Source organism: Bos mutus, chromosome 17 (assembly GCF_027580195.1).
Source record: "Bos mutus isolate GX-2022 chromosome 17, NWIPB_WYAK_1.1, whole genome shotgun sequence".
Taxonomy (NCBI): domain Eukaryota; kingdom Metazoa; phylum Chordata; class Mammalia; order Artiodactyla; family Bovidae; genus Bos; species Bos mutus.
The window spans coordinates 66,051,529-66,075,081 of record NC_091633.1 but is presented as its reverse complement, the minus strand read 5'-3'; the positions used below and the strand labels follow the sequence as shown (position 1 = coordinate 66,075,081).

Sequence of the window (23,553 nt, the reverse complement as noted above, 5' to 3'; positions counted from 1 at the left end):
TACCAACCAGTGACTGAGTCAGGACCCTCAACACTGAAAGGACAGAGTCCTAACCACTGGATCACCAGGGAATTCCCTAAACAGGATGTTTTTAAACCTTAAAGACACTACATAACTTCAAATGATTGCACTGAGGTGTTTAGGGGGACCTATGGGCTAACCAGGTGGCACTAGTGGTAAAGAATATTCCTGCCAATGAAGGAGATGTGGGTTTGATCCCTGGGTAGGAAAGATCCCCTGGAGAAGGGAATGACTGCCCACTCCAGCACTGTTGCCTAGAGAATCCCATGGACAGAGGAGCCTAGTGGGCTATAGTCCACGTGGTAAAAAGCGTCAGACATGACTGAGTGACTGAACACACACATACATGTTCCACCTACACCACCTTCTCCCAAATCTCCAGTGTGAGCAGTAAGTCTTTAGACTTTCTCAAGTTCCTGATCTGGGAGAATAAAAAGAGAAGTAAGAAAAAATAAACAAAACTGAGTCACACTGATGTCAGAAGACTGAGGTAAAGGTCTTAAGACTCCTGTAGTTGAGGTCTGCAAACACCATGAACCCAGACCCCAACTCCAGTTTCTTGGAGGCTCTCCCTCAGGAGACCTGCTCTTAGATCAGTGTGATGTTTCAATCTGTGGCATCCCTTAATTTGAGCCAGTTGTTTCTCTGAAGCTCAGGTGCAAATTTATGGCCCGTATTCAATAACAAGGACAGACCTTGTTAACTCATTTCTGCAGCCTTTAACTTATTCTGTCCCCTTAGTTTCACCTTCACAATTTTATTTTTTCCCCTGTATTTCTATTAACCTCTCATTTTTTTAGGACAAGATGGAATATAAATAACAAGAAAATAAAAACAAGTGTCATATTACCAATCTGTATGGAAAATAAGCAACCTGTCTACAAACATAACTGCTGTCCACCTCTGTGCAATGTTTTCATTACAAAATCATCAGCTCAGCTTTCAATCAATGATTTGAAATCATGGCACTTAAAAGAAACCTTAATCTAAAGTTGTCTACTGTTCAGTTCCTTTCTTAGATCAGGGAAAATTACTAATACTTGAGAGAACTAGTTTTTGGTAAAATTGTTTCCTCCATTTTATTTGTTTTTGTTCAGCCACTAAGACGTGTCTGACTCTTTGTGACCCCATGGACTGCAGCACGCCAGGTTTCCCTGCCCTTCACTATCTCCCAGAGCTTGCTCAAACTCACGTCCACTGAGTCGAAGATGCCATCCAACCATCTCATCCTCTGTCATACCCTTCTCCTCCTGCCTTCAATCTTTCCCAGCATCAGGGTCTTTTCCAATGAGTCGGCTCTTTGCATCAGGTGGCCAAAGTACTGGAGCTTCAGCTTCAGCATCAGTCCTTCCAATGAATATTCAGGGTTGATATCCTTTACGATTGACTGGTTTGATCTCCTTGCAGTCCAAGGGACTTTCAAGAGTCTTCTCCACAATTCAAAAGCATCACTTCTTTAGGGCTCAGCCTTCCTTATGGTCCAACTATCATATCCACACAAGACTACAGGAAAAACCATAGCTTTGACTATAATGACCTTTGTTGGCAAAGTGATATCTCTGCTTTTTAATATGCTGTTGAGGTTTGTCATAGCTTTCCTTCCAAGGAGCAAGCATCTTTTAACTTCATAGCTGCAGTCACCGCCCACAGTGATTTCGGAGCCCAGAAAAATAAAATCTGTCACTGTTTCCACTTTTTCCCCTTCTATTTGCCATGAGGTGATGGGACCGGATGCCATCATCCTAGTTTTCTAAATGTTGAGTTGTAAGCCAGTTTTTTTTTCACTCTCCTCTTTCCTTTTATCCTTTTAACAATGGTTCATTGTATACATATGCTTTATTGTCAGCTTCAAATCCATTTTGAAAATAAGCAAAGTTAACCAGAGGATGAAAAAATAACTCAATGGTTACTGCTTCCTTTCTTTCTCCCATTCCACCTTCCTCTACCATTAGAAGCCCAGTGTATACAATTTTCATCAGTGAACACAAATCTCTTTAGTAGTATCTTGAAAAAATGTACAATAGTGCTTATGAACAAAGAATAATATGACCAATTAAACACTTCTAAGTAAAACATAAGTCAAAGAAGAAATCTCAAGAGAAACTTTAAAATACTTTAAATGAAAACAAAAATAGAACTTAACAAAATTTGCGAGATGCAGAGAATGCAGTGATTAGAGAAAAATTTATAGCACTGAATGCATATGCTAGAAAAGAAGGATCTAAAATCAATAATATAAGCTTCCACCTTAGGAAACTAGAAAAAGAAGAGCAAATTAAATCCAAAATAAGCAGTGGTGAAAAATAATAAAAATTAGAGTGAAAAATCAATGAAATTGAAAACAGAAAATCAATAGAGAAAAATCAATGAAACCAAAAACGGTCTTTGAAAATATCTCTAAAATTAAGGAACTCTTAGCCAGATTAAAAAAGATAGAAGACACAAATTAACAATATTAGAAATGAAAATGGGGCCATTACTACTGATCCCATGAACTTAAATGGATAATAAAGGAATATTATGGACAACTCAAAGCCCATAAATTTGATAACCTAGATAAAAGGGACCATTATCTTGAAAGACACAATCTACCAAAACTCATACAAGGAAAAATAGGCATCTATCCATTAAAGAAATAGAATCAATAATGTATTACCTTCCAAAACAGAAATACCAGGCCCAGATGGGTTCATTGGTAAAGTCTACCAAACATTTAAGGAAGAAACTATACCAATTCTCTACCATCTCTTCCAGAAGACAGAAGCAGAGAGAAAACTTTCTGTCTTCTTCCATGGAGCCAGCATTACCCTAATATTAAAACCATACAAAGACACCATAAGAAAGGAAAGCTATAGACCAACGTCTTCATGGACATAGACACAAAAGTCCTTAACAAAATATTAGGAAATCAAGTCCAACAATGTATAAAAAAGCATGTGGTACAGAGAATGAGCAACAGCATGGGCTGAAAAGGCCTGGGTCTGAGCTTCAGGCTGTCATATACTATTTAGTGGCCTTGAGGAAGTCACTAAAAACTTCTTTTATCATAATTGACACCGGCCTACCTACTATATGGGGCTTCCCTGGTGGCTCAGATGGTAAAGTAATGCAGGAGACCCAGGTTTGATCCCTGGGTCAAGACGATCCCCTGGAGAAAGGAATGGCTACCCACCCCAATATTCTTGTCTGGAGAATCCCACCGACAGGGGAGCCTGGCAGGCTAGAGTCCATGTCCATTGAGTAGCAGAGTCAGACACGATTGAGAGACTTTCACTTTCATTTACCTACTGATTTAAAGGAATCAAATGAGAAAAAAAAAATGTGCAGAAGTACATCAAATTATATTGTTACTCCAAATAAGGAAGCACTAATTTAACGAACAACAGCAATGTTACCTTGAGTGACAAGAATCAAGAGAGGGACTTGATTAAATCAAAGCCGCAGGTTTAATCTTGGACGGGCTTCAAATTCACACTGGTATTCATGGGCTTCCGGTGGTTCAGATGGTAAAGAATCTGCCTGCAGTGGGGCACACCTGGGTTTGACCCTGGGTTGTGAAGATCCCCTGGAGGAGGGCATGGCAACCCACTCCAGTATTCTTGTCTGGAGAATCCCCACGGACAGAGGAGCCTGGCATGTTACAGTCCATAGGGTCGCAAAGAGTCAGACACGACTGAGCGACTAAGCACAGCACAGTATATTCATGGCAACAGACTGCGGCTCCAAGCCTAAGTAGCCATCTCTGGAATGCAAAGACACCATCAGGACCCACACACACTCTCCCAAGAAAACGACGTTTAGGTTCAGATCCTGCAGACAACGGCAGGACACCCCATTTCTGAGGCACCACCTAAGTAGTTGACAACACTGCCATCCGATGCTCTTGCAGAGGCTGCATTTATTTTCCTTACATGTTCTGGCAGACCGCTTTACTAGAACCTATTACATAGCCACCAATTTATTTGAAACGTGGAGAAAACACAAAAAAATCATTACTCATGGGGTATGTCACAATTAATGGTACTTAATCAAACTTTCTTCCCCTCATGTAGAAAACCAGCCACATAAATAACCGTATCAGGGATCAATGGAGCCATATGTCTCAACCCTTGAAAAAAGCTACTGGCAGAATGCTGCTCAGATTTTCTGCTGTGCTTAAAGAAAACTATTTTCAGAGAAAGGAACTGTATTTTTATTTGGAAAGAGAAATCCATAATCTCTTTCCTCAATGTGTTTTCTATACCATAATTACATTCTTTTATATGTGTACACACACATTAACACAAGTGCACTTGATCAGAAATACTCATATAAAAAATTTAGTTTAGTATCATAAAACACAAGGGCTTCCCCAATGGCTCAGTGGTAAAAGAATCTGCCTGCAATGCAGAAAAATTCAGGTTGATCCCGGGGTGGGGAAAATCCCCTGGAGGAGTAAATGGCAACCCACTCCAGGATTCTTGCCAGGAAAATCCCATGCACAGAGGAGCCTGGTGGGCTACAGCCCTTGGGGCTGCAAAGAGTCAGACACAACTGAGCACACACACACATGAAATATGAAGATGAAGCTTTAGGAATTTCCTTTGACAATTTAAGAAAGCAAATTTCATTTAGAAATGTTTCCGTACATCTATATAGCATACCTATACTTACAAAAAATGTCTGATCACCTGAACTCATGTCTGTTGAATAAAATGAAGGGAAAGCACCCCCTCCATAAATGGCCAAGTTATTTAACCAACTTATCTAAATGTGGGTGTTCACACTGCCTTTATTAGAGCCAGTATCACCAAAATTCAAGCACCACGTATTTTTCTGTCCTCTCCAAAGCTAAACTCCATAGGGAGCGTCATTCTTAAGCTCCTCAACAATTCAGTATTTCCACGGTGAAACTTACTTAACCGAGTGCCGAGTGCCGTTATAAGGCTCCCAGGCAGCAGCATTCCTCAGTGCGAAGGCAACTTTTGTCAGCTAACAATACCTTAAACATAAAGGGATGCGGTGGCTATCTACGGTGGGTATCATCTAGCCTTCTCTGATTTAAGACTGCAATGGCATGCTTAAACTTTTCTTTCTGAAATGCCTGAACATATTTTCTTGAATTCCTGAAAAACATATTTGACTAGATTAGGTCATTAACCCAAGACCAAAACATACACTATTATTAATAGCTATTACTTGGACAGCAGTTACTGTGTGGCCTGAGCTGTTTCAACAAGTTCATACAATTTGCCTTTCACTGTTTTACTTTGAAGATTGCAAAGGTTTCATTTTTTAATGAAGAGTCTAACAGACAGAAAAATACTGGGGAGTCACAGGACTATCAGGTAAAGCACAGGGAATACAGTCAACAATACTTGGTAATAACTCTGTATCTGACAGATGGTAACTAGACTTAATCCTACTGGTCATTTTGCAAATGTATAAAAGGACCAAGTCACTACGTTGCACACCTGAAACCAACATTGTTTGTCAACTATAGTTCAACGTTTAAAATGCTGGAGAGGAAGGAAGGCTGAAGTGAAATTCCCCCAGACAGAGTCAACCTTATTTCATTCATAAAGGAACAGAGCCAGGGCCAAACACAAGGGGAAGGGGACTGCTGCGGAGTCCATCGGCAGAGGTGGCCCCTGAAGTCGTGTATGTACCAAATGTTACCCGATGCGGTTTTAGCTCAGGGTTTCTCAACCTCTACACTACTGATATTATCAAGGGAAAACTATTCCAACACTTGTTAAACCGATAAGGAAGATTTTATTCAGGATTATTGCAATGGATGTAGACTATTGAAAAAAGGAGAGAGAGATTAGGTTCAACTCTAAACACAGCAAAGAGCTGGGAATTTACACTAATAAAAAGCATGAGGGAGTCAGGAGATGGAAAATTACTAAGACATCAAGGGTCGGGGGATTCTTGGGACTTCCCTGGTAGTCCAGTGGTTAAGAATCTGCCTTCCAATGCAGGGAATAAGGGCTTCATCCCTGTTTGAAGAACTAAGATCCCACACGTTGCTGGGGGCAACCAAGCTACATGCCACAACTACTGAGCCCGGGTGCTCTGGAGCCCGAGTGCCACAAACAGAGAGAAGCCCGCGCATCACAACCGAGACCAAGGCAGCCAAATAAATAATTTTTTTTTTAATTTTTAAAGAGTAGAGGGATTCTTACTAGACTGATCTAACTTGCTGAACACAGGCCAGGGGTAATTAGACATCAAGGGTAGGGGATAAGGCATTTGATCAGACATCAGGGTGATCAGGTAGGAAAAGTGGGGGTATTTTCACTAAACTGATGCAAGAGAATTCTTACTAAAACTAGGTCAGGCAGGCTAAAGACAGGATGGGAGCCAAGGCGAAGGCCCAATCTAGAAAGCAGCTTAGAGGCGCCCAACTACAGCTTGGGAAGGAAGCGGTCTTTGTTAACATCTTGGATCGGTTAAACCTTTGTCCTGAGAGGTCTCTGTGTGCTTTTGAGGATGCTGAACAGCATCTCTGGCCTCACCTACAGACTCCCAGCGGTACTCCTATCCCCTCCACCCCAAGAGTGACAATCAAACGTGCCTTGGGAGACTGAGGGCTTCCCGGGTGGCTCAGCGGTAAAGAACCACCTGCCAGTGCAGGAGCTGCAGGAGACACAGGTTCGGTCCCCAGGTTGGGAAGATCCCCTGGGGAAGGAAATGGCAACCCACTCCAGTATTCCTGGTGGGGTAATCCCAGGGAAAGAGGAGCCTGGGGGGTTACAGCCCATGGGGTCACAAAGAGTCGGTCATGACTGAGCACACACATTTTGAGACACTGAAACCACTGCTTTAGACCAGGGGTTGGCAAATTTCACATGTAAAGGGCCAGACAGTAAGTAGTCTCAGCTTTGAAGAATACATGTACATATTCTTCCTCCTCTTTCTTCAAGAGTTCACCTTCCCGTGCAGGGGGTGTGGGTTCAATCCCTGGTCAGAGAACTAAGATCCTACAAGCTTCACGGCCAAAGAAAAAATAAAAACCAGAATATAAAAATGTTTAAACTACTTTTAGCTGGTGATCATAAAAAACAAACAAACCAAAACAAAACAAAACCACCCACGCAACAGGCCAGATTTGATCACTGTTTGCCAAACTCTATTTCAGACTGAGTATCAGACTGAGTATCACTTTTCAAGTAGCTGTAAATAGTATACAGATAGATATTTAACAAAATACAGATTTACTTAAAACTATGATTTGGGTCGTGGGTAACTGTCTAACAATATCATTTCCTCAAATGAGGAAGAACAGAATCCGAGGCAGAATCTTGTGGCAGACCACGTTTGTTTCTACATTTGTTTGAAAAGTACACTAATTCACAAGAGCCTGGGGAAAACAGCTCAAAGCGCTCCCACCAATCTGCCCTTTTGCTTCTGAACGCAGCCCAAACCCTTCATTCCCATCCCTACGCCTCCAAATCCCCAACTGTATATCGCTGACTGAGGAGTTTGCTTTTGTTGCTGTTTCGTAACCGACACTACTTTGGTTTATAGAACATGTTTTCCACACTCTCTCGCCTTATCTAACATTCTGCAATGCATCTCTAAAATTAATCTATCCCAGGCTACACAGTCTATGAATATGAAATAGGTTACTGGGACACCTTATACTGATCAAGGGTCAGTTTCATGAACCCATCCATGCACTCCACAATCATTTCAACTTTTGCCTCTAGAAAAAAATATGTACTCATATTTTAAGAGGATTACCCTGGAAACAATGACAAGCTAAAAATGACCCTAGAATCATCTAATACTACAATCCAGCTATTGAATATAAGAATTGAAGCTATGTGGTGCTCTTGTTTTTAACAGTTACAATAAATACCACTGGGGGGGGGGAAACCCCAGAATTTTTATTTCAGTTTACTAGATTCCATTAAGCAAGGTCTAACACTCAGCAGATTCATAAGGGTTATCTCTCTTTAAGTGATTTCACTTTCTTACAGTATGAAATGATAAAGGTTGATAAAAGGAGAGATTACATTTCTAAAAAAATAAATAAATAAAGAACAGGAAAGCAAAGCTAAAAGAAACAGCAGCTATAATTTATTTCTCTGTGAGTCTCAGGTCTCCTTAGGTCTTTTCCTGCTTTGGCTCTTCAAATCCAGCCTAAGCTAAAATGAAGAGGTATGGTAGATGCTGTTACACATACACCAGTTCCCAAAGACCCCAGCAGGGTAAAGACCAAAAGGAAGCAAAACTAAAAGAAGATAAAATAGGAGAGCTGGGTTCGATCCCTGGTTTGGGAAGATCCCCTGGAGAAGGGAATGGCAACCCACTCTAGTATTCTTGCCTGAAGAAACCCATGGACAGAGTAGAGCCTGGTGGGCTACAGTCCATGGGGTTGCAAAGAGTCGGACACAACTGAGCGATTTTCACTCACTCACTCAAATTACTAGGAAAAATGGAGAAAATACCTCTAAACAAATTCAGTAAAACATGTCTAACCTTAAAGGATCCATCTGTTGTGTGCTTATTCTTCTTCGATAAAAAAGCAACATTAAAATTTCTCCTTTGGGAATTCCCTGGAGATCCAGAGGTTAGGACTCAGCACTTTCATTTCCAGAGCCAGGGCTCAATCCCTGGTTGGGGAACTAAGGTCCCGTAAGCTGCATGGCATAGTGGGAAGAGAAAAAAAAAATCTCCTTTGATGCTAGCAAAGCAGCAGCTTAGCATATTCTTTTTTTGTTTTGTTTTGTTTTTGGCCTCCAAACAAGCTTCCAGGGATTTCAGTTCCCCGACCAGGGATCTAACCTGAGCCTTTGACAGTGAAGTTCAGGAGTCCTGACCACTGGACCACAAGGGATTTCCCAGAAGACCTATTCTTTATTTTCAACTTAAATTATTTTTAAATTATAAAACAATATATAATCACTGCAGAAAATATATAGAGAGAAAATATAAAGAAAATAATTATCACTCAAAGCACCACCACATGAAAAACTATTTTTAAAACTTTAATATATTTCTTGGTAGTCTTTTTTCCATACTTTCTAGTAATTTCACAAATTTTACAAAGTCAGAAGTACAATATATGTGAACATCATACACACATTTCGCAAAAGATTTGGCAACAGATTGCAACAAATAAGAGATCTATATCTTTAATCTTGTATGCTCATTCTTTTATAAATCTATCATAAAAACCCAGGAATCTAAACAAAATTAAATAAAAATATACTGTCTTTCATTGAAGATTACTTCTAATAGTGAACAATTGGAACGAGCAAAGCGTTCAGTAATAAAAGAAGGACTGTGCTGTGCTTAGTTGCTCAGTCGCGTCCCACTCTTTGAGACCGCAGAGACTGCAGCCCGCCAGGCTCCTCTGTCCATGGGGATCCTCCAGGCAAGAACACTGGAGTGGGTTGCCATGCCTCCTCCAGGGGATCTTCCCAACCCAGGGATCGAACCCAGGTCTCCTGCATTGCAGGCGGATTCTTTACTGACTGAGCCACCAGGGTAGCCCAAAAGAAGGATTAAACATATATATAAGGGAAATCCATATAATGGAATGAAAGACAACTATTAAAATTTGATTTTTTTGAAGAATTTAATAAAATTAAATCTTGATTCCTTCTCCTTTCATTAAATTTTACATCCTGAGCATTTTTCCAAATCATTTCATTTAATTCTCAAAAAAATCTAATTTATAAAATTTAGACTTCTTAATATCTACTGTAAACTGCTCCAGCAATCTACATTCCCACCAGTAGATTCTTGGGTACATTTTCTTTTTTTTAATTTAACTTTATTTTATTTTTTGCTTTTATTTTTTATTTATTTATTTTAATTGGAGGCTAATTACTTTACAATATTGTAGTGGTTTTGCCATACATTGACATGAATCAGCCACGGGTGTACATGTGTTCCCCATCCTAAACCCCCCTCCCACCTCCCTGCCCATCCCATCCCTCAGGGTCATCCCAGTGCACCATCCCCAAGGATCCTGTATCATGCATTGAACCTGGACTGGCGATCTATTTCACAAATGGTACTATACATGTTTCAATGCTATTCTCTCAAATCATCCCACCCTTGTCTTCTCCCACAGAGTCCAAAAGTCTATTCTTTACATCTGTGTCTCTTTTGCTGTCTCGCATATAGGGTCTTCATTACCATCTTTCTAAATTCCATATATATGCGTTAATATACTATATTGGTGTTTTTCTCTCTGACTTACTTCACTCTGTATAATAGGCTCCAGTTTCATCCACCTCATTAGAACCAATTCAAATGCATTCTTTTTAATAGCGGAGTAATATTCCATTGTGTGTATGTACCACAGCTTTCTTATCCAGTCATCTGCTGATGGACATCTAGGTTGCTTCTATGTCCTAGCTATTGTAAACAGTGCTGCAATGAACACTGGGGTACACGTGTCTATTTCAATTCTGGTTTCCTTGGTGTGTATGCCCAACAGTGGGACTGCTGGGTCGTATGGCAGTTCTATTTCCAGTTTTTTAAGGAACCTCCACACTGTTCTCCATAGTGGCTGTACTAGTTTGCATTCCCACCAAACAGTGTAACAGCGTTTTCTGGGGCACATCTTAATGAGACTTTAGAAGGTATCTTTTTTTTTTTTAGTTTTTATCTATTTATTTATGGCTGTGCTGGGTCTTCATTGCTGCTCACAGCTTTCTCCAGTTGAGGGACACAGTGGCTTGTCTTGCTGCAGAGCCCTGGGGTCCTGGCTCTAGCCACTGAGCCGTAGCCTCTCAAGGGGAGTGCAGGGGGAGGGCCCCAAGGGCACTTATGCTTCCGGGTGACCCCCCCCCCACACCTGCCCTGCCTGGTCTTATCCTGATATTTAATTAAACAAGTCTTTTTAAACCTCCCCCACCCCCAAAAAAGCCCACTCACAGGCCCCAGAGTGCACGAGCGTCAGCGGTTGCACCACACGGGCTCAGTGGCCCTACAGCACGTGGGGTCTTCCCGGATCAGGGACCAAACCCGCGTCCCCTGCGCTGGCAGGCAGATTCCCAACCACTGGACCACCAGGGAAGTCTAGTATACTCTTTTTTAATGCATTTATTTTTACTTTTTGAGATAATTATTTACTTTGTTATTACTTTTAACATTTCCCCACTTTTTAAATCTTGAAAAATTTCAAGACAACAGTAAAAGATGAAGGAATAGTACAATTAACATCCATATACTAAGAACATATACTCTTAAATCAACAAGTGCAAATATCTAGAAGAAAATGATTCGTGAAAGTAATTATTTAGATTTTTTAGGTGCCTGCAATTAAATCTCCTTAAAATACCCAAAAAGTTGCTGATTTTATATAAAATAGCTAGGATCACAAAGAGGTAAGGTTCTTTTCAAAGTTACATTATATACATACTTTTTTAAAATGCTGACATACTGTTCTGCCAATTTCTTACTAATCTGTCTATGACCACTGAAGAGGAAATCATCCTAAGCTATGTAGAAGCTTCTGGTTACCACTCAGTATCTATCCTCTCCTTCTTTATTAACAGAACCCCAATTGTGTAGCAAGAAGCAAAGACCAAAAGCATAAAAACAGTATCTCCCAGTCTCCCCTGCAGCAGAGGCGATGCTGTGATAACTGTCTCATCAAGGGGTAGAAAGTAATACCCTTGGAAGGCCTTTCAGGAAAGTCCCTGAAAGGTATAAAGGCTGGAGGCACACTGCTGGCAAGCTCCTTTTTGCTTTTTTGACCTTCTCCTCTTTCCTGGAGTGAGGGCCTGCAGATGCCAGACTCCTGGCACATATTTGAGATGAGAACATGAGGGCAAGGATCCCACTCAGGACAGTGGAGCATAAAGACAGAAGGAACCTGGGGTCCCTGATAACCAAGGAACCAGTCTACCAAGCCTGGATAGCTTAGTCCCAGACTTATTTCATGTGAAGAAAAAAAATCCCCAAATTTGTTTAAACCATTGATTCCTATAGTTATTTTTGGGTAAACTGAACCCTAACTGATCTGCTGGAGTTATTATACAAAGGTTATTATAACCTGCCAGAGTTATTTTACAAAGGTAAGAAGCAGCTAGAATTGGCTAAAATCAATTAGCTCATTTAAATACTCATTTATTATTCCACACAATCAATCTCTATTGAACATCTATGCTTGGAGGTAGAAGCACAGAAATACATAAGATGTGGCTTGTAGTTAAAATGAAGCAACCAAACAATTAAAACAAAGTTTGATGAGTCATGAGGGAATGGCTCCCCACTCCAGTATTCTTGCCTGGTGAATCCCATGGACAGAGGCGCCTGGTGGCCTACAGTCCATGTGGCAGCAAAGAGTCAGACACAACTGAGCGACTAACACTATGGCAGGGAAAGGGTGGCACGCTATGATATCATATGGCAGTATTTATCCCAACCTCTTGTTTGGAAGGCAAATGGGATCAGAGAAAGCTTCCCAGGTGAAAGGGAATCTAAGTTGAGATCTGAAAATGGAGATGGATGTATTAGCCAGTGTTACCCAACAGGGCAATGAAGGAAGAGTACTGCAGAAGAGGAAACAGCATGTGCACAGACCCAGCGGAAGCAGGGAGAATGTGACCCGTTACGGGCAGAGCAAGCAGTTTACCCCAGCTGGAGCACACACATGGAGTGCGAGACCACTCTTCCCGGGCACCGCCGAAACCACAGAGGCCGTCCCTCTCTGGCCAGACTAGACTCTGGAGTTGTTTTTTAATCATTCCTTTATTAAAATAAATCGAAATTAAGGACCAAAAGAGGCAAAAACTCTTCAGCTCTCTACCTTGATTCTTTAAATGGTAGAATCATCCTGTTCCTCCAAACTGGTGGGGCTTGCTCAACAATGAAGAGGATAATAGAGGCTTTGCCCAACACTGAATGACCGATTGAGAAGGGTTAGGCTGACAGATGCAGGAAAGTGTCACATGAGACTTACTGCTGGCAAGAATAACACTTTGGCAACAATCATAAAGAAATGGCTGGAAAGAGAACATACTATAATAGGGGGACAAGAGATGAAGGAGGTCATGACTAGAGTACTTACAATGGAATGCAGAGAAGAGGAAGTGTGCTTTGAAGAGAGATTAGTAGGTGAACTGGAGAGGACTGAGAAGATGTGCAGGGGCAAGAAGACGTGGGGAAGGGAGATCTGAGGGGTCTAGCTTGGGAGAGGAAGCACGATTAAGACTCCATGCTCCAGGATTCCATCTCCATCAGTGAGTGGTTTTGTGACCTTCACTTAAACCCCATGTGTTTCAGTTTCTGCATCTGTATAATGGGAATAATAATATAATCTCAAAGGATTTGTGAGGAGTTACATGGAAGTTCTCAGAACAGGACATGGCATATAGAAGATGCTGAATAAATGCTAGCCACATGCAAAGTGATGGTGACGCCATTCACCAAGACAGGGGACACAAGAGGAAGCACAAGTTCTGGGGAAGAAGAATGATAAGTTCAAGTTCAGATACATTCACCTTATCTGCCTGTGGGACACGCAGGAGGCAGTTGGAGATGTGGGCTGCAGCTCAGAGGAGAGCAGTGAGAGTCAGATGCTCCTTGATCAAGGGTGGTGTAGGGTGACATCTGAGCCAGGCCCCGGCAGACAGGAAGAAGCAAGCCCCGAGGGGACGGAGTAAGATGTAGTAAGATGCAGAGAAAAGAACTCGGGCAGCTCCCAGGGAACACGGACACTCAAGGGACAGACAGAGGGGAAAAGACGGAAGGAGCAGCCACTGAGACAAGAGGAAGACTCACAGAAAACAATTCTAATAAAGCTGTACCGTAACAACTAAAGAGACAAAAACACGAATGATGGTGAGACGAGGGAGGCACACCATCATGCACAGGGCACCAGCTTAAAGGCTGCAAATCAAGAGTGGGGACAAAAAGATCCGAACGAAAAAGAGCATTCCCTAAGAACCAGTATTTACAGGTTATTAACACTGTTCGTAAATTATCATAAGAACCCCAGAGTGAAATCTCCAAGTTGATAAGAGGCAGAGGGCTCTTTTAGTGAGCAAACGGTCCAATCAAACTGCTTTATCAATGAGGCTAAGCCTGAGAAAAATCTCATACAGTAACCTGAGTGGCCAAGAAAGAATCACATTTTTTAAGGAAAGAAAGCAGAACACAATGGCTTTACTGAAAAGTAATCCAAACTGCATTTTGAAAATAAAGTTCAACTGGCCCCTAAGCTTTCAGTTACTGAACCTGAAAAGCCACTTTAAATCATATCACTTTGGGGCTTGGAGGAAAGAGAGATAGCCATTGGTCCAGATTCCGGATATGAGATGTATTCTGGAAAGCCTGCTGTAAAGCAGATAACTGCATCCGAATCTAAGACCATGGCATCCGAATCTCTGGGTAGACAGTTAGGGAAAGTGTACTGCTCTCTGAAATGTGTTAAAGACACTTACCAGACCATTCATGCACACACCAACATCTGGGAACCCCTGATCTTTCTGATCAGAAGACCAAGGGATAGAGAAAATGAAAAGCCTAGACAACTGCACACAGCTAACGAGACATGTGGAGCAGTCCTCACACTCTAACTTGTATCAGAATCACCCAGAGAGCTTGTTAAATACAAACTGAGACTACTGCAGGAGCTTCTGATTCAGCCCAAGAACTCACATTTCTAACAAGTGTGAGGTGAGGCTGCTGCTGCTCACCTAGGGACCACACTTTGAGAATCTCTGGTGTGGACTAGTCATTAGAGAGTTTCCTAAGGGCTTCCCTGGTGGCTCAGACGGTAAAGAATCTGCCTGCAATGAGGGAAACTCGGGTTTGATCCCTAGGTTGAGATCAAAAGGGATCCCAGAAAGGGAATGGCAACCCACTCCAGTATTCTTGCCTGGAGAATCCCATGGACAGAGGAGCCTGGGGGGCTACAGTCCATGGGGTCACAAAGAGTCAGACACGACTGAGCAACTGACACTCTGTGTACATCAACTCAATGCGACCTGTACCCTTAAAGAAAAGGTAGCGCATTTCAGAAATGATACTGAAAATGAAACAGAAAACATGACGAAATATAAACTTCACAAATGTATTCTAAGCCCTTCTGGTCAACTGGAAAAAACACAGAAAGCTGGAAAAGACCCAGACTAAACTAAGCTAGAATGAAACTACAAGGGTCAGGGAGAAGAGACCAAAATGACTGAATAAATGAAGACCACATTCACAAAACAGGGTAGAGACAGGTCATAATTTTAAAATCTACAAAATTATGAAAAGGTATGATCAGAATGACAGCATTAGGCAGCTGTTTTAATTATTTGACTGTAAGAAGTCACTTTTAAGTATCTTTTTGTGTTATTTACTCAGGAAATCTAATCCCCAAATAGTCTTGAGGCTAAATTTTTATTCAAAACAACTTTCAAACATGGTTTCCCATTGGTTCCACACAAAGCCAGAGAAGCCACAGAGAAACATCCTCTCCTCACCACCGCCACCTTAATTCTGCATGACTCAGACCTTCTGGTATTACATTAGAAAGAACAGCATTCTAACGCTGCTCTGACCGCTCCTCTCTGCTCATGCAGACAGCTCCTAGCCCTGAAACACTACATTCAAATATATTATTCTCTCACCAGATCAGAAGATCTGTAATTGCCTCTGTCTACCTGCTATTTGTCTCACGGTTCTGAGCACACCTCCAAAATCCGTAACGATGAATCCCACTGGCAACATCCCCTTGGGGCTGTCACCCACATTTTATATCATATTGTTTGCACCCTTTTTCAAGCCAATTTATCACTTGTGGTTGTTCCTGGGCTAGCTCTAGAACCTGCTGTCATTTCCTTCGAAGAAAGTAATACATCCAAGGGTTAGATCCTTTCAATATCCATGGGACTCCTACATCCAGCTAAGCTGCTCCCTCTTCCTTCGCTAAGCCGCTCTCTCTTGTTAAGCTGCTCCCTCTTCCTTCGGAGCATCTTTGCCCAGGCTTTCCTCTTTGTTACATATATTTGCTTTTGGACTCCTCCCACCCAACTCCCAACACCCTCCTGTCTTCCCCAAAATAACCTCACTTCTAAAGGCACAAGGTCTGGGTTCTGAACTTTTCAAAGTCAGTCTAAGTATCCTTCTGTCAACAAACACACCACTTTTTAGAGCTTAGAAGCAAAATCAGGCTACCCAGACAGGTTAATGGTTTGAACTGTCATTAATTTTTTCCCCAGGATTCATTACTAGCTATCCTTCACCATAAAAATGTTGATTCTGCTTATGGTCTTGAAACAAAAGCTTCCTAAGACATTAGAGGATCTCTCTTTTGTCAAGCCCTGAGACAAGACACACACACACACTAGCCCACCTACCTGAAGACCAAAATTCAGAGTTTACCATAATCAAATCCCAAATATAATGTAACTGCCCACCAAACAGCTAACTTAAAATTTAAACACAGGCTCTATGCTTACTGTCAATTATTAAATCTTAGTCTAAAGAAAGTGAAAGTGAAAGTCGTTCAGTCATGTTCAACTCTTTGTGACCCCATGGACTTGGAATGTCCATGGAATTCCTCAGGCCAGAATACAGGAGTGGGTAGCCTTTCCCTTCTCCAGGGGATCTTCCCAACCCAGGGATCAAACCCAGGTCTCCCACATTGCAGGTGGATTCTTTACCAGCTGAGCCACCAGGGAAGCCCAAGAATACTGAAGTGGGTAGCCTATCCCTTCTCCAGTGGATTCTGACTCAGGAATCGAACTGGGGTCTCCTGTGTTGCAGGTGGGTTTTTTACCAGTTAAGCTACTAGGGAAGCCCCAAATCTTAATTATAAACCATATATCTGATAAAGAGTTAAGATTCAGAACATAATAAACAACTCCTATAACTCAATAACAAAAAGACAAACAACCTGATTAAAACATGGGCGAAAGACGTGACTAAACATTTATCCGTATATGAATGGCTAAGAAGCATACGAAAGATGTTTAACATCACTAATCATTATTGAAATGCAAATCAAAACCATGCGACATCACTTCATACACATCAGGATGGCTATCATCACCAAAAACAAAAACAAAAAAATACTAAAACCCAGTGTTGGGGAGGATATAGAGAAACTGGAATGCTTGTGCAGTTCTGGTAGAAATATAAAATGGGTTGGCTGATGTGGAAAACAGTAAGGTGGTCCTTCAAAAAATTTAAAATAGAATTAATATGTGACCCAGCTATTCCACTTTAAGATATATATCCAAAACAGCTGAAAGCAGGAATGCAAACAGATTACTTACACACCCATGTACAAGTAGCTTATTCATAACATTCAAAAGGCTGAAGCAACCCAGATGTCCGTTAATAATGAATGAATGGATAAACAAAATGTAATGTGTGTGTGTGTGTATAAGAAATATTATTCACCCTTAAAAAGGAAGGAAATTCTAACAAATGGATGAACTGTGAGAACATTACTATAAGTAAAATGAGCCTGTCACAAGAAGACAAATACCACATGAATCCACTTCCATGAGGTACACAGAACAGTTAAATTCACAGAGACAAAAAGAAAGGTGGCTGCCAGGTGCAGGGGGCAGGGAGAATGAACAGCTGTTTAATGGCTACAGAGTTTCACTATGGAAACTGGTTGCACAACAATGTGAATATACTTATAATACTGGAACTACATGCTTGAAATTTGCTAAAATGGTAAATTTTGTGTTGTGCGTTTTAACACAATTTTTAAGTATACACAATGAAATATTTTCTTATAATGGCCTTAACTTATAAGTCTATAGTCATTTTTATCTTACATAAAGTATATTTCTCTTAATATTAACATACATAGAATGATATAATACTGTATGTGTCTTTTTAAAGTAAAAGTATAATCTGATTATAAAATACCTAAAAATATTTCAGTATTTATTTATAATATCAATAAATTTAGGAAATATGTCTATTTATAAATAAATACTACAAATAATTGATAAATAAAAAGAATTGATGCTTTTGAACTGTGGTGTTGGAGAAGACTCTTGAGAGTCCCTTGGACTGCAAAGAGATCCAACCAGTCCATCCTAGAGGAGATCAGCCCTGGGTGTTCTTTGGAAGGAATGATGCTAAAGCTGAAACTCCAGTACTTTGGCCACCTCATGCGAAGAGCTGACTCACTGGAAAAGACCCTGATGCTGGGAGGGATTGGGGGCAGGAGGAGAAGGGGACAACAGAGGGTGAGATGGCTGGATGGCATCGCCGACTTGATGGACATGAGTTTGGGTGGACTCCGGGAGTTGGTGATGGACAGGGAGGCCTGGTGTGCTGCTATTCATAGGGTCGCAAACAGTCGGACACGACTGAGCAACTTAACTGAACTGAACTGCAAATAAATGATTTATTAGGGTGAGGGTGGGATGATTTGGGAGAATGCCATTGAAACATGTATATTATCACATGTGAAACAGACTGCCAGTCTAGGTTTGATGGATGAGACAGGGTGCTCTGGGCTGGTCCACTGGGACGACCCAGAGGGATGGGATGGGGAGGGAGGTGGGAGGGGGCTTCAGGATGGGGAACACATGTACACCCGTGGCTGATTCATGGCAATGTATGGCAAACCACTACAATACTGTAAAGTAATTAGCCTCCAATTAAAATGAATAAATTTATAAAAAAGAAAACAGAAATATGTCTATTTATAAATAAATAGTACAAATAAATGATTTATTTATAATGTTTATAAATAAATTTTTTAGATTTAAAATATCTAAAAAATAACACACTTTATACACAAAGCTTACTTTCTGTAAAATTAATAACTTTGTAGGAAGGATTACTAAAGACTGTACATGGCAATGAAAATATCCTATCAGAGTCTAGTATTCAATATTAATACTTTCTTTCATTTGGGGGATTCAAAGAACTTCATAAAATCTCAGTACTATAAAGAAAAGATTTGGTCTGTCCGAACCATAAATTGCACAGCAAAGCTTTCTTCACAGTGTTTACTGAGTAATGCTGGCCTGGATGCTACAGTAGCAAAGCACAGACTCCAGGAGCCTCTAAGACCTATCCCGTCACTCTTTACCACAAGCTGAATAAGATACCTGAGGTACAACTTACTAGCAAACCAAGAAGATATTTCATAAAACTTAGTTATTTGCCATCTAGCTGTCAAAAACAAATTTATCCATCTGCATCCAAGGAAAAATATACTCATTTGAAATTGAGACATAAAGTTCAAATAACTGTAATTTGATCTAACAACATGCAACTTGAGAACACAAGTGAAAGTTGCTCAGTCGTGTCTGGCTCTTTGTGACCCCATGGACTATACAGTCCATGGAATTCTCCAGGCAAGAATTCTGGAGTAGGTAGCTGTTCCCTCCTCCAGGGGATCTTTTCAACCCAGGAATGGAACCCGAGTCTCCAGCACTGCAGGCTGATTCTTTACCCGCTAAGCCACCAGGGAAGCCCACTTGAAAACATAATCCTGTGTCAAAACAGTATACTAAAAATACCAGCATTGTTTTATTCAAAGCAAAAATCAAGGTGATGGTAATACCTTTAAATCCAAAATAAAAGATTAGGTGGAAGCATGCTTTCATTGCATTGGCGGTGTCCATCTTGGGTGGTAGTCACTTGCAAAATTCCCAAACCCTTCCCCCCTTAGCACTCTGATTCAGATTATGACACACTAGATTTGGCACCTAGTCCTACTAATCTGAATTTTCATTGTGCATTTTTAACAAGTACAGTAACAACACTTTACAATGCCAAACACACCTCTAATAAGATGCAAATTACAGAGCCTTAGAAATATATCTTATAAGGAAATTAAATCTCATCTTATTCAACCTGATAAACAATTGACAAATTGATCAATTTTAATAAGAAAGAATAGCAATATTTACATACAAATAAACAGCATATGCTTCTCTGTAAGCTACAAGTCTAATAACAATACTATTATATGACTGTTTGAAACTCAGAGTCACCACTTTTTAGAAGTAACTTTCAATATAGTGTATAAGACTTCAAACACACATACAAATTATACAGAGAGAAACTGGTTTCATTACATTATTCCTCCTTCTGGTTTTTGATCAAAATTAGAACTTCCCAGATCCCACAGTGCAGCTCTGAAGAAATTTAGACTACTTCCCAAAACACCCTCCTAGGGTTTACATTTACCACCACAGAAAATAGGATGCTTAAAAGAATGCCACCAGAGGATTCAGATGCAGTTCCCAAAGAAAAAAAAAATCTTTGGGACTTCCCCAGTGGTCCAGTGGCTAAGATGCCACCCTCCTAATGCAGGGAGCTGGGTTCGACCCCACAGGTGTAACCAAGAGTTCACATGTGAGAACTAAGATCCAGTTTAGTCAAATATATAATTTTTTTTTAATGTTTTGAGTAGAGCAGAGAGCGCAGTCTCTCAGAAAGACTGCTTTGAACAAGATAATGTTCACCTCTGTGGACAAGGGATGTTGCCTGTCATTCCAGTAAACTAGGACCAAGCCATCAGCCACTGCAGCACCCCCACGCCCACTGATGGTACGCCCCAAGGGCAATTCAGGATAGAGAAAAACAGGAAGCACTCTGTGCTCTGGATACTGGCCCTAGATAATTAAGATGCATATCTAACGAATAATTTCAGTGAGCATGTCTTGCATCTTCCTGTAAGTAAAAAGGCACTAAAATCATTAACTTGCAATGTTTATTTCTGTCATTAGCAGTTATCTTTTGATGTTTGACTACACGTTTTGTTTTGTTTTGTTTTAAAGCTCAACATGCCTACACATCCTGGCTCTTCCTTTACCTCCTGGAGCAGCTCCTCAGAGGTATCTGAGAGGCTGTCTCCCGGGCTATAGTCTTCAGTAAAGTCCCAGAATAAAACTTAATTCAAAACTCTCAAGTTGTGTTTTCCTTCCGTCAGCACTTGGATGTGTAAATTCAAGTAGGCTTATTTTTCTTTAATTTGTTACTGAACATTACTGAACACACATCAATAGTAACAAGAAAAGACATTACCTGTGATTACTCTCTTCACCAGCCTTCTGCTAGATTTTGTTTGCTCACTTCACTCTATCGGAAGGGCAGAAAAGATTTTCCCAACACTTGGCACTGCTGGCAATTCCCAGAAGAATATTTCCAAAATCTACAGAAAACAACTAAAAAAAGAGAGAGAGAGAGAGACCCACAGTCATCAATAAACTATAAAAACCCAATCAATTTTTCTCCAGGTTTTCTCCCCTCCCAGCTACCGCCATTTGTTGTGCACTGAATGGCTCTGCCTCAGATTGCACTAATTTTTTAAAAAAATTATAAGCAAAAATTGAATCTTTATTTAGAACTCTGAATGCTAGCCAAATATGACAGACTCCCACTGGGCAGCAGAAAGGAGAGAAGGATTCTTCTGTCCTCCAAGAGACGGTAAGTAATTATATACTTCTTTTAGAAGAGAAAAAAAAAATGTGGAATTAAATAACCATATCCATGCATCAGCAACATAACATTACAATGAGAACAAAATATAAAATAGCAAGAAACTTCATAGGCTGCTTCTCTTTAAAGGTGTGATATTTGCCAAATATTCCCAGGCACCTCTGACCTATTCAAATATTGACAGTTGAAAGTTCAATTTTTTGCCATCCGATGGGCAAAGTTTACTTTGGTTTTAGAGACAGATCTCATGTGATCATGCCTACCTGGGAAGATGTTTCACAGCACAGTTACATGGCTTCCTGACCATACATTCAGAAAAACGTGAGCTTGAAGAAGGCTGAGAAGGGACTTCCCTAGTGACACAGTGGCTAAGATGCAGTGCTTCTAGTACAAGGCCTGGGTTCCCAAAAAAGAAGAAGCTGGGAAATTGTCCCACCTAGAACGAACAGTACAGAGAACATAACCTAGAGGTGTCCTAGAGAGCACAGACTAACCCCAAGCATAGAGACCGCAAAAGGGCAAAAAACAGTAAAGTCGCTCAGTCGTGTCCAACTCTTTGCAACCCCATGGACTGTAGCCTACCAGGCTCCTCCATCCATGGGATTTTCCAGGTTACGGTGAGCAATTCAAGTCAGAATCTACTCCTGATAGGGACAGAGTAAAGGGACAAAGTAGGTGATTAAACAGAATCCCTCTAGGGGACTATAAATAGAAAATATATGGGAGACCCCTGTAAGTTAATGATTACTCAAGAGAGAAGGTCTGCTTACCCACAAAACCAAGCAGGCTTGCTTAACACACAACCATGCAACAGAAGCATGAGACGTGCCCCAAAACAAGATAACAATGGTGGCATAAACCTCACATCCTCCCCAGTGAGCTCATTAAGTTAATGATCCCTAGGACATACTCTCTGCACACATAAAAAAAAACAATAATTTGTGGACCTAGCTTGACCATGTAGAGACAAGAAAACTCTCCTGCCCAGCCTGGAAGAGGAGCTGATGATGGAAGTATGATGTCTACCCAAGAGAGACAAAGGAGCTCTTCTGCCCCTCCCTACTTTTCCTTTATTATAAAACTGTAGCCCAGTAAGTTCTTAGGGTGTGGCATTTCTTGCCCACGCACTTGTAAACCTCACAAATGTTCTATTCTAATAAATCACTTCCTTATCTATCAGTTTGTCTCTTGCTGAATTCTTTTCTACACTGAGACATAAAGGACTGCTATACTGGAGCCCTTCAGAGGCCCCCTTGAAATGACACTACACAGTTTCAGTGCAACAAATGTTCAGTCGCTAAATCGTTTCTGACTCTGCAACCCCATGGACTTCAGCACACCAGGCTTCCCTGTTCATCATTGTCTCCCGGAGACTGTGCAAACCCATGTCCATTCAGTTGATGATGTCACCCAACCATCTCATCCTCTGTCATCCCCTTCTCCTCCTGCCTTCAATCTTTCCCAGCATCAGGGTCTTTTCCAATGAGTCGGCTCTTTGCATCAGGTGGTCAAAGTACTGGAGTTTCAGCATCAGTCCTTCCAATGAATATTCAGGGTTGATTTCCTTTAGGACTGACTGGTATAACAAATATACCAGCTCTTTTCAAAATCTCTGTGTAATAAGGACGCACCATTCATTAACATAATTTTTCTGTAACAGCCCAGTATATTAAAAGATGGTTCCCTAGAAGTCACTATAAGAGGTTTTGTGTGTATGTTTGACCTACAGATGCCTCAAAGGCTTGGAAGTCGTTTCTTGTAACACATGTTTGTTTCGTGAAAGGGATAAAGATGAAGAGAGGGACCTTAATGTGACCAAAGTCTTCAAAACTGGATACAGTTGTGGTAATGCCTGGGCACAGAAGAAGTGTGTATGGGGCCTGAGAGGCAAGGGATAACACTTCACATGCAAATAAACAAATTCACATTAAAATTTCTTCAGTACCTTCAAATCTGCCTTCTTCACTTGACTCCGATATTTAGCACCTATGACCTCAAAGTGTAATTCACAATCAAATCTCTGGGCATTTCATCTCAAGCAATTTTACAATGACTTACAAGTGAGAGAGAATTCTACTTCTTCCATAATCCCACATGAACTGTTTTATTATCAGGTACTGGAGAGAGACAGGCTCTCCTACTGCCTCTTAACGATTACAG

The 23,553-nt window shown here is 40.9% G+C and overlaps 1 protein-coding gene across 5 annotated transcripts in view; it reads right to left on the bottom strand.

Annotated features, from left to right (window-relative positions):
- FHIP1A (FHF complex subunit HOOK interacting protein 1A) overlaps positions 1 to 23,553 on the bottom strand; it is a 329,740-nt gene that overhangs the window by 225,472 nt on the left and 80,715 nt on the right. For 3 of the 5 annotated variants that reach the window (XM_070386654.1, XM_070386650.1, XM_070386653.1), the window contains exon 2: positions 20,980 to 21,119. The exons of 1 other annotated variant lie outside the window; for it this stretch is intronic. The gene's annotated coding sequence lies outside the window, so the exon portion shown is untranslated. Of the gene's footprint in view, positions 1 to 20,979; positions 21,120 to 21,656; positions 21,830 to 23,553 lie in introns of all 5 variants that reach the window. One more of the 5 variants, XM_070386651.1, reaches the window with a different exon arrangement.